This window comes from Sceloporus occidentalis, unplaced genomic scaffold (assembly GCF_023333645.1).
Source record: "Sceloporus occidentalis isolate IW3139 unplaced genomic scaffold, rSceOcc1.0.p SCAF_124, whole genome shotgun sequence".
Classification (NCBI taxonomy): Eukaryota; Metazoa; Chordata; class Lepidosauria; order Squamata; family Phrynosomatidae; genus Sceloporus; species Sceloporus occidentalis.
The window spans coordinates 308,504-320,682 of record NW_028317104.1 but is presented as its reverse complement, the minus strand read 5'-3'; the positions used below and the strand labels follow the sequence as shown (position 1 = coordinate 320,682).

The following is a 12,179-nucleotide window of genomic DNA, read 5'->3' as shown; positions in this document are numbered from 1 at the left end:
ATATATTTCTACCCATAATGACTCCACATTATCATTTCCCTCACATATATTCTCCCGCAGTGTGGCCTTTAGGCTGGACTTTACATAAAGGCAAACTCCTCCCCCTTTTCGTTTTTTCCGATCCTTCCTGAATAGACTATACCCCTGTATGTTAACCGCCCAGTCATAGCTATCATCCAACCATGTCTCTGTTATACCCACTATGTCATAATTTTCTTCAGACATTATTAACTCCAGTTCGTCAGTTTTATTGGTCAGACTTCTGGCATTAGTAAGCATACAATTTAGAGGTGTATGGTTTTTTTCCCTATGAAGCCTATCCCTATTAACTATTCTAACCCCTCCCTCTGCTCCACCCCCAGGTACATTTATAAGCCCCAGCTCTCTATCTACACTATCTTCCCCTTCTATATTGTAGTTTCCCTCCCCCCCTTTCCCTAGTTTAAACACTCCTCCATCTTCTCCCCAAGCACAGCTGCACCCTCCCCATTGAGGTGCAGCCCGGCCCTACCGTAGAGCCTGTATCCGACAGAGAAGTCGGCCCAGTTCTCCATGAACCCAAACCCCTCCTTCCTACACCAGCTTCTGAGCCACTTGTTTAGCTCCCTAATCTCCCGCTGCCTCTCTGGTGTGGCACGTGGTACAGGTAATATTTCAGAAAATACTACCTTGGAGGTCCTTGCCTTAAGCTTGCTACCTAAGTCCCTGAAATCATTTTTAAGGACACTCCGCCTCCCTCTCACTTTGTCATTGGTGCCAATGTGCACCATGACTGCTGGGTCTTCTCCAGCCCCTCCCAGTAATCTGTCAACCCGATCCGCGATGTGCCGAACTCGAGCGCCAGGCAGACAACACACTGTTCGGCGATCCCGGTCTTTGTGACAGATCGCCCTGTCTGTCCCCCTAATAATTGAGTCCCCCACTACCAGCACCTGTCTGGCCTGCCCTGCGCTCCTCCTTCCCTCCTTACTGGAGCAGACACCCCTCTGGTGGTCAGAGGCAGTGACTTGCTGCAGTACTGCTAACTCTGAACTAACATCCCCCTCATCTGCCAACCGGGCAAACTTGTTGGGGTGTGCTAGATCAGGACTAGCCTCCCTGGCGCTTTTCCCCCTACCCCGCCTTCTAACTGTAACCCAGCTAGCTGCCTGACTGTCCTGTACCTCCATCCCACTATCCTCCCCCACCTCTACCTGCGAGAGAGCTTGCTCAGTGAGCAGCAGACTCCTCTCCAAGTTGTCAATAGATCTCAGTGTTGCCAGTTGCTCCTCTAGACTCAGGATTTGTGCTTCCAAATGAGCAACCCGCACACATCTCGCACAGCAATATGCACCCTCGAAGCGCTGCTCAAGGATTGCATACATTGAGCAAGATGTACACCTGACCGCATTGTCAAACATGGAGGACATCTTGGCAATGGGGATAGCTCCAATAACTGGCAAAAACAGACAGTAAGGCGCAAAATATATATAAATATATTATATGCAATCACAAGGATTTATACTTTACCCTCCTTCTTGCTTTTTAACTCCTTTTTGCGTTTTAACTCCTTCTTTGCTTGTAACTCCTCACTTAGAGATGTCACTTAGGAGATTCGCCCCAGCTCAGGATTCGCTTGTGTGTCCAAGCTAAATGCAACTGCAAAAGCCAAGCAGAACTCACAGAGAATTTGCACAACCCCTCATTGTATTTCCAGCAATAGCCCTTTTGCATGCCGGGCGATGAGCCAGAACTGGAATTGTCACCGGCCGCCGCTGGAAAGGGCTGGGATTGTCATAACCCTGAGCCACAATGAAATATCCTTATGATCCCAGCGCAAACCTTTCCTGAAAGCCATCCTCTGTCTAAATTGTTCATCGTAACGGAGCCACGACTGACCCCCGTAAACCCGGTAAGCTTCCCCAATACTATCCATGTAACCAAATAAACCGCTACAGTGTTCGGGATTCTTTTGCCCAATTACACTGGCTAAAATGGCGAAAGCCTGAAGCCAATTGGAAAAGGTTCTCGGAATTAGACGATAACGCCTTCTTTTTTAACCTCCTCACCCTTCTTAACTCTGTCCAAATTAAATTTGCCCAAAGGAAGCAACGAAAAAATCTCAACATACTCCCCCTTCCAAATTTTTTCCCTAACTTCATCTTTCAGATGGGCACCTAAGGGTGCCTCAAAGCATACGTAAACCTCACCCCTGGCCGCATCGGCCAGACGGACAGCAGCCTGATCACCTTGCTTGTCCCCCACAACAGGACCCGAACCACTAGGCCCTGAGGGAACAGGCACCACAGGTGCCGCAGGTCCGGCAGGACCCTGTAATGCAGTACCCACAGGAGATCCAACCCCCGCCACGGTCGTCACTGGGGGCCCTGACACCGCCTGACCACCTGTCACGCCATAAGATCCCCAAGCCTGTGCAGGGGTTCCAGAGCCCTGCAAACCACAACGAACCAACAAATCTCTAAAACCATCGGCAAATTGAGATAAAGCAGGCAGAACGGCCGCGTGCGGAGTCACATGAGCGCCCTGAGTCTGCCCAGAAATGGCAGCACCCTGCTGCACAGGTAAGACAAGGCCAGGTGCAATATCCGGGACCCCAGATGAAACTTGAGGCACAGAAAAACCACCCGAAGCCCCAGGGGGTAAAGCCCTATGCACACCTGAAGGCCCTGCAAACCCCAACAAACTACTAGCAACCACTGAACCCCCAAAATTATGTGACCCCAATTGCCCCTGTGACCCAGCATACCCCCCAAAACTACTGGGAAAATTAGAAAGATGGGAAGATAAAAGAGGAAGAGAATGATCAACAGTATGCTCACCCCTCGCCTGGCCAGCTGCAGGGGAAGATGTAGAGGGCATAGCCTCTCCTGCTGACAAATTGACAGGCACCGGCGTGAACAGCTCAGGTGTACCGGGGGCCTCGGCAGTACTGGCAGGAACGGCTTCATCCGGACGTCCGTCACCAGCTCTGCCCTCGTGAGGACCGCCCACTCTGCCGCGACGACACGAATCCCGGCCGCCGCTGAGACTACCCCCGGACTCCTGCTGCCTCCGGGCGGGGGCCCCGGAGCGTGATGAACGGGAACCACCTCCACGATGGACATCCACAGCCGGAACAGACGACGCAGCCGGAGCACGCCGCACCGGATCCTCACACACACCCGCCATCTCATCCTCGGAAGCACTGCTAGGGGGAACGAAGGTAGGTGGAACCTCCGGACTCGTGCGTCTTGTTGCCCGCGGCGCCCTGGAACGTCCGGTCCTTGTAGATGCTCTGCTCCGCTTGGCGGTGGGGTGGCCTGGACTCCCGGTCTCGCCAGAAACAGGTCTAGAGCGCCCAGAAGCCTCTGGGCTAAGGCGCGACGGGGGGCGAGACACCCGGGTCCTGGTAGAGCGCAGGCCCCTAGACTGCTCAGGGGACACCGGCACATCGGGTTGGGACTCGGACAACAGCTCAGCCACACGATCTCTCAGTAAGCCAGTCCCTTCAGTCGACAGCCTGGAACGAAGCTCCTGCAGCAAGGCTTCCATGGTATAGTAGAATAAATTCTCTGGAATAACGTGCAATTTCGCCTACTTATTAAAACCTACGACCTTTAACTGAGCATAGGTTCCCAAATTTATTTGCTTTTGCACCTCAGTGCCCTCCCCTTCATCCTGTCGCTGAATATTCAAACTAGAGGGCAAAAGTTCACTCAGGGGGCAAACAGTTATACAGGATGCTTAAATGTAACAAGCACTTAACCCTTTGTTAGGTCATGGTGTGCTCCTTGTTCCTTACCAGGTCATGGTGCCCCTACACCTATTTCATGCTCCGGGGCTGCTCTTGAAATGGGTGCGGGGCACGGGTGGAGAGTGAGCTTGGTTTAATTAAATTAAGAGGCCTGGTAATCAACTGATTTCACCTCAAGATTGTAAGCTTGTGAGCAGGGCCATGTCCACCTAATGTTTCGGTTTGTCTTAGTTTGTCAATTCTCGTCTTGTCATACCCCTTGAATATATGTATTGTACTAAGCGCTGCTTAATTGTTGGAGCTATATAAATAAAAGATAATAATAATAATTTCATAGAATATGCAAATTGTTGGTAGCAAGTTCTCAAAGATTTGGTAATACTCTAGTTTATGTCATATGGATTAAAATGCTTGGTTTTGGGGAGTTTGGGTTGTGCGTGAAGCCAGAAGCTGGTAGATCTCGAGGTCAGTATACTGGTTGGATCTATTAAAGTTTTTAAGCTGCTCAGTTGTGGTTTCATATGAATAGGAGAGAGCTAGTGAGACAGAGTAAAGGGCTACTATCTGAGCATCTTGGATTCTGGTATGATTTTGCTGTTTCTGGGCAGCTTAATACAGCTTCTTGTTATTTGCACCCAGGTTTGGTAAGACTGTTTTTCCCATGAGATATTGATAGCTTCGAGACGGTAAAATGCCCGGTGACAGCAAATGACAGGTAAATGCCCATACAAGTAGGGCTCTACCTCTCTACCCCACTCCCTGGTGTCTTGTGAACCTCCGTTGCTGACAGGGGGCAGAGTGGTGTATGGGAGGGGGGAGGAGGCAGAGTGGTGTATGGGTGAGTTATAGTGGTGTATGGGGCGTATAATGAATTTCAGGGTAGCAGAGTGGTGTATGGGTGTGTAATGAATTTCAAGGAGGCAGAGTGGTATATCTGGGGGAGGTAAAAGGTATATCAGGGGGCATGGTGGCATATCAAGGGTAAAATGCATATCAGGGGGCATGGTGGCATATCAAGGGTAAAAGGCATATAGGGAGCTATAAGGCATATCAGGGGGGCACAGTGGCATATCGGGGCTATAAGGCATATCGGGGCACAGTGGCATATCAGTGGCATATATGGGGCTATAAGGCATATCAGGGGGGCACAGTGGCATAAAGGGGGCTATAAGGCATATCAGGAGGGGTATAAGGCATATCAGGGGACAGAGTGGCATATAGGAGGTATAAGGGGGCACAGTGGCATCTCTGACATATAGGAGGGTATAAGGCATATACAGGGGCAGAGTAGCATATAGGGGGTATAAGGCATTTCTGGGACAGAGAGGCAAGCTGGGGGTGAGATGTGCATAACTGGGCAAAAATAGTTTACATGAATATTTACTAGTAAAGCTTTTTTTGGTATTTTTTGGGTTCTTGTTAAAATATAGCTTTAATTATTATGTCAGTAAAATAAGAAGCCAAATCGTGAAATGCTATTGTAAATGATACGTTTTTATTTTAAATAAACGAAAAATTTGCATACTGTTTTTTTTACCAGATTAATCGAAAAAATAATCGGCCAACTAATCGATTATGAAAATAATCGTTAGTTGCAGCCCTATATATATATATATATACAAGTGCTACAAGGTTAAAATTATCGTGGGCTTTTGTGTTGGCTTTTGTGTTGGCTTTTGAATGAGATGTGGTTTATGGTGTTTTGCTTTTTAATAGGTTGTTGGTGTAGCAGGTGACGTATGTTGGACTTTTGTTCATTAGGTAGATGTTGTGGTGCTTTCAACACTAGAGTTGAAGCGTCTAGTCCACTTACCACTACTGTAAAAGACAAGGGCAGAGGTAATCGGAGATATAAATGGTATCAGCCACTATGTGTAGTTAGAGTTGTAGTGGATAGAGTCAGGATGATTATTTGGGATCAGGTTCATGTTATCCTAACAGTTGAGGCTTCCCTTGATTTCCAGCAGCATTTGAGCGATACTTTGGATATGTTCCAGTCTGCAATATCCTACTGTATTTTAGTGTTGAATGAAGTGTGTACATTGATACATCTGGATGGATAAAGAAGGATGAGGTGTGGGCATGGGCTTGGATTCCACTAGTTATACCAACTGTACTGTAAGGCACTTGCTAAAGTGGGGGTGCGTCACCAGTCTCAGGTGTCCTGTGCTGGTGTGGCGGCTGGCGGTTTCTGGTCACCTTAGTGGCGCCTAGGAGGGCTATATGGTATCCGCAATTTGGAAATTGGGAGAGACCAGGCCAGTAGGGGCTTATGGTTTTTATGGCACACTGTTTTCTTAAAAAAAAATATATCACAGTAACCAGATTATACACTTAACATTCTTTAGGGATTATGGAAGTATAGGATAATCACATATAAAATAAGTAAATAGTCACGGGATTTAATTCATGTTAAAAATGTCCTCTTGATACATAATTTATTTACTGACAACTATTGCACTTTAGACATAACTTTGATAGATCAGCACATAAGTATTCTTCAGGATTCATCCTAGATATCTAATAATGCACTCTAAATAACTCACAATTTACAGGAGAGTCTTATATAAAGCCTTATATTACCATTATCATGGTAACTGAGTACAATTTTAAATTTTTTAGCCCTTTGAGTGCCATGCCATTTTTTGACATTTTGCTATACATTGCTTTAAACAGTATTTCAGCTAACATTGTTTAGTGAATAGAAAACCTATATTCTGTAGTGTTCTACAATACGTAGACAGGACATAACAATTAGTATATAACATAACAATTTCACTTACAGAAACAATAGGTGAGCAGGGCCCTGCTCAAGCAATCTTACAATCTGGAGGGTTTATCTTTTCATTAGTAGTTGACTTGAGATATATTAAACAACATGTCGCAAGATATGATGCCATAATGACCAAAACTGTATTATATATATATATTTTCTAATGTTTGATAAAGTTTAACCTCCTTAAGAACCAGCCTGCTTTTTGTACCCTTTGTGACCAGGGCTGTTAACATTTTAGTGGTGCTTGGGTTTAGCTGTAATTTTTTTCTCTCTCTCATTTAGTTTTTTTTTTTTTAAATATTTTTATTATAAACATACAAAGGAACATATATAAATAAATACATTACACATTAACATACAAAAATACATATATAAATACATAAAGGAGTACAAAAACATTCATTCAAAGAGATGATATTTTATATTAGTTCCCTTTTTTTTTTTTTTTTTTATTTACGTTCTTTCAATTTTAGTTGTTATTTATTTATTATTATTTTTTTAAAAAAGGGAAATATATAAATCATAATTCATATTAATCATTTCTAGATTCATACCATCATCCATCTCTATAATATTAGTAAATTAAGTATCTCTTGATGTGATATGGATAATTTATCTTCCTATTGCATTAAGATCTCAGTCTCTGAAAGTGTATGGGTTAACCATGGTTTCCAACAGTTTTTATCATATTTAGAAATTTAAACTGGTGTGCTATACCATCTGCGTATGATTTTATAATAAAGTTCATGCATCCCGAGACAGTGTGAATGTTTCTTAATTTCATTGTACGCCTGAATCCATTCTTCTTTTGAATATGATTCCCCAGTATCCTTTTCCCATTTTCCTTTATTAGGTAAGGGGTCGTCTATTTCTAAACTTCCCATTAATAAACCTACCCAATGGATTAATCTTGTTTTATAATGATTATTAAGAAATTCTTCAAGTCTTGGGGAGGTAATAACATCCACTGTTTGTAAGAAATGTTTTATTCTTATATGGTTGAAAATTTCTGAATTTGGTAAATTCCCCTTCTCTTTCAATTCAGGCCAGGATAAGAAATTCTCTATATTATATAAGTCTTATATATATATATATATATGTCGATATACATTTTATATTAGTATGTCTACATTTGTTCAGATCTAGGTCTCTTATATAATGTTTTAAAACATCAATTGGAGTTGCAGAGAGGAGGCCCCTATCAATACATTTATCTGCTGTTATAATTAAATCATTAATCACTGTGTTATCGCTTTTAGCATACCTATTTATTTCATGGGTCATCCAAATAATATCAGTTAATTGAAAAGAGTTATTAGCTTCTTTTTCGATGAGAAACCATGAAGTATTGTCGTTCTCAGGTCTATCCAGAAGCAATAAATGTGTAATCATACAGATTTCATGTAATGCTTTGTGTACTTTTAATTACATTATTAAAGGAGATTCTTGAAGTCTTATTTTGCCAAATATATCTTATTATTAATTTTTGAAATTGAGAGAGAATAGAATAGGGGACTCTTAAGGGAATTGCTCTTAGGAAGTATAGTATTTTTGTTACGCACGCCACAGCGGCTCCCTCTCCGGCTGCTAACGCCGGCTCGCAGGGCGCCGGCAACCCCACCTCCTTCCCGCACGCGGGTTGCCGACGGGTAACGCGCGCCGCTGCTGCACTTACCTTGGCCGCTCACGCTGGGTCCCCCGACGTCGGCGGCTCCACCTCCAATACTGCCGCGGTCACTCGGGAGGCTTGCGGTCCTGCTTCATCGGGCGCGCGCACCCGCTCACGATCCAGGCGGAAGTGCGCCATCTGGTGGTGATTCCAGCCAACGCACCTGAAATCAATTTAGGGCGCGACACGCTCTACGGCGCGGCTGATGACGTGAGTGGTTCCTTTTCTATTTAAACCCCGTTTGTTTGCCTTGTCTTTGCCCGTTCTAAACATTCTCTAGCGTTGGGTGTGCTATAGTTCTTGTTCTATTTGATCTCTGCCTTGTGTACCGACCTCTTGCCTGTTTAAACGACCCCGATTCTTCTCTGCCTGCCTACGAACCCGGACCTGTTTACCGTTTTGCACCTGATCTACCTGCCCTGACCTCAGATTGTTTTTGACCTTGCTGCCTGCTGTTGCCCTCGACCTCGGACTGTGTTCTGGACTTTCTTTAGCTGTGCTTACCTGCATTGTTGGATCCCTCGTCTACCTGACCGTAACAATTTTAGGTAAATAGTACGCATTGAATGCATTAATCCTCCCCAACCAGGAGATATCATGTCCTTTCCATTCATTAAATTTTTTTTCCATTCTCTTTATTAATATAGTATAATTGTCTCTAACCATTTCTTTCAGGTTATATTTAATTTTTATGCCTAGATAATCGAGGATATCAATATTCCAGTCTACATTTATATATGATTTCATCTGAATGGCTTGCTCTTCAGTTTGATTAATAGAGATAATTTGAGTTTTATTAATATTTCATTTATAATTAGAGAATTTACCATATTCCTCTATTAAGCAAAAAGTGTTATCTTATATTCTTTATGTCCTATTTTAATACCTGTTATCTTAGCAGAATTTCTTATTGATTGTGCTAATGGTTCAATTGATAGGGCATATAATGGGGGTGCTAAGGGACAACCTTGCCTTGTACCGTTATTAATTTTAAAGCAGTTTGAAGTTATCATAGGTCCTATAATTTGAGCAGTAGGGTTTTTATAGAGTGCTAAAACTCTATTTCTAAATCCTCCCGAAATGCCAAAGGCCTCTAAAGTTTAAGATAAAAATTTCCAATCCACTTGGTCAAAGGCCTTTTCGGCATCTAATGCCAAAAATGGCGTATATGTTGATCTCTTATTAACTATATCCATCAGATTTATTATTTTACGTCTATTATCGGCTAAATGTCTATCCAAAATAAATCCAGCTTGATCCGAGTGGATTATTTCTGGAAGATATATCTTAAATCTTTCTTCCAAAATCTTTGAATATATTTTAATATCTATATTTATTAATGATATTGGTCTATAATTTGATACATTACTTGCGTCTTTATTAGGTTTCAGTATCGGGCATATAGAGGCCAGTAGCATCTCGGGGGGAAAACTAGAGCTCGCCGCAATTTCTCCAAATGACTTAAATAGTAAAGGAATAATTATCTCTCTAAATGATAAATAAAATGCCTCTGTATAACCGTCTGGCCCTGTCACTTATTGGGGCATTTAATATTTCCCGATATTCTTTTTTAAATTTCTGTAGATTAAGAGATTGAAGATAACTTCTAATATCAGTCTTGGATTTGGTGGGGCCTGTTAAATTATAAAGTGATTTATAATAATCTTCAAAACATTTAGCTATTTGCGAAGGATTTAAGAAGATGCTATTACCGATTACTATCTTTTTAATCACACTTTTTTCCATTCATATTTTAATTTGTTCGTTAAATATCTACCTACGTGGTTATTACCTTAATACCACTTCTGTTTCATTCTTAAGAGTCCCCTATGTACTCTCTCTTGTAGTTTGGTATTAATTTCTCTTCTTGTTTTATTGAGTTCTATTGTATTTTCTATATTGGGATCGTCCTTATTTAATCTTTTTTTAATGTATAAATCGTCCAAGCTTTGACCCTTTTTCCTCTTATTATTTGAGGCTGTTTTTATGAAGCAGCCTCTCATGTAACATTTAAATGTATTCCATAATATTAAGTTGGTTACCTCCCCATTATTATTCTTTTCCATAAATAGGTTAGCTTGTTTCTAAGAGTTTCTTCCTTGCTTAATAAAGATTCATCTAATCTCCATTTCTGATTTGTTCTATAATGTTGGTTGTTCTTAAATTTAATGAATATTGGTGCATGGTCCAACCAGGTTATTTGCCCTATATTTGAACTTATTATTGAACTTATATTATCTGGTTCCATTAATATATACTCAATTCTAGAATGAGACCTGTGTGGTTGAGAGAAAAAAGTGAAATCTATTTCGTTAGGATGGAGAACTCTCCAGATATCATATAGTTTACTATATGATATCTGGAGAGTTCTCCATCCTAACGAAATAGATTTCACTTTTTCTAAAAGTTTTCTAAAAAGGCACTCATATTTCTTGCTTCTGTTTTTATATAAGGATCTAAAGTTGATATTGTAGGTATTTTTTATCCTTATTAGGGTCAATAATACAGTTAAAATAAGGGATTCTTATTGGGTGCATATATGTTCACCAATGTATATAATATATCATTAATTTTACAAATTAAAAATTGTGATCTACCTTGTTTATTGTCTTCATGGTATATAAGTTCAAATTTGACATTATTAGAAATTATAATTACAACCCCTCTTTTTTTAGTGTTTCCCTCCAAATTAGAAAAAAATATTTCTGAGAACAATCTATATCGCCATAATTTTTGTGGATTTATTATCCAATGTGTTTCCTGTATTAAAGCAATATCTACCTTTTCTTGGAGTAACATATTATATAAATGATTCCTTTTTTGTGGAGAATTTAACCCTTGTACATTCATTGATACTAATTTCAAAGAGATATCAATATTACTATTTCCCTATAGATTTTTGGAGATACCTTATTATTGTTATAAAAACCATTAAAATCATTCATTATACATATAAACATACATATATCGATTTTAAGAGACTCTTTCTCAAAATCCATCCTGTTTTTAAAACAGGGATTTCCTGACTTGGAAGTGGAATAGAAGAAAAATAATTAAGTTTTCTTTAGCCATTATATACGAATCATTCTCCTGCTCCTCCCTCTGTCCCCCCAGCCTTGAGGGGGGAGGGGGCAGGTGGAGGAGGAGAAGGAGAAGGTAAGGAGTTTGAGTTGATGGAAAGGTCATGGGATGTTACTATTAATTCTATTGTCGCGGTGCTAGCTGGAAAGGTAGGGAGCGTAGAGCAGGGTAGCACCAGATGGAAAGAATAAGCCAAATACAAAGTCCGAGTGATAAATCCGGGTCAGGGCAGGATCGTTCCTCTGGACCATAGCCTTTCCAATGGATTAAGTATTCGAGGCGACCATAACGAATCCGGGAGTCAAGGATTTGAGCTACTTCGTATTCCTCAGCATCAGCAACTGGGACAGGAGAAGGAGTAGCGTGAGTTGATGCTTCCGAGCTTGGGTACCATTTCTTGAGGAGGGACACGTGAAAGGTAGGGTGTACACGCCAAGACGGAGGAAGGTCAAGGCGAACTGCCACTGGGCCGATTAAGGAGGTGATGGAAAATGGTCCAACGTATTTGGGGTTCAGTTTCTTCGCAGGACCGGGTAATTTGAGGTTGGATGTTGAGAGCCAAACTTTGTCCCCGACTTGATAACAAGGAGCGGGTCTACGTCTGCAGTCAGCATATCGCTTGTATTCCTTTTGGGCTCGGGAGAGATGTGATTTGAGGGTGTTCAGTCCTTGGTGAATGAGGAGTATACGTTCAGCAACAGACGGAACGGTTTGAGAGGCAGGTAAGTCAGGATGCAACTTGAGCTCGTATCCATAGTTGGCTTTGAAGGGAGACATCCCAATAGATCGTTGATGGCGGCTGTTGTAGCAAAACTCAGCCAGAGGTAGCATTGGGGACCAGTCGTCTTGAACGGAGTTGATATAACAACGAAGATAGGTCTCCAGTATTTGGTTTGTCCTCTCAGTTTGACCATTGGTAT

At 41.9% G+C, this 12,179-nt stretch overlaps 1 protein-coding gene across 1 annotated transcript in view; it reads left to right on the top strand.

Annotated features, from left to right (window-relative positions):
• Positions 1-12,179, top strand: part of LOC149282001 (amine oxidase [copper-containing] 3-like) — a 117,075-nt gene that overhangs the window by 47,880 nt on the left and 57,016 nt on the right. The gene's annotated exons all lie outside the window — the stretch shown is intronic.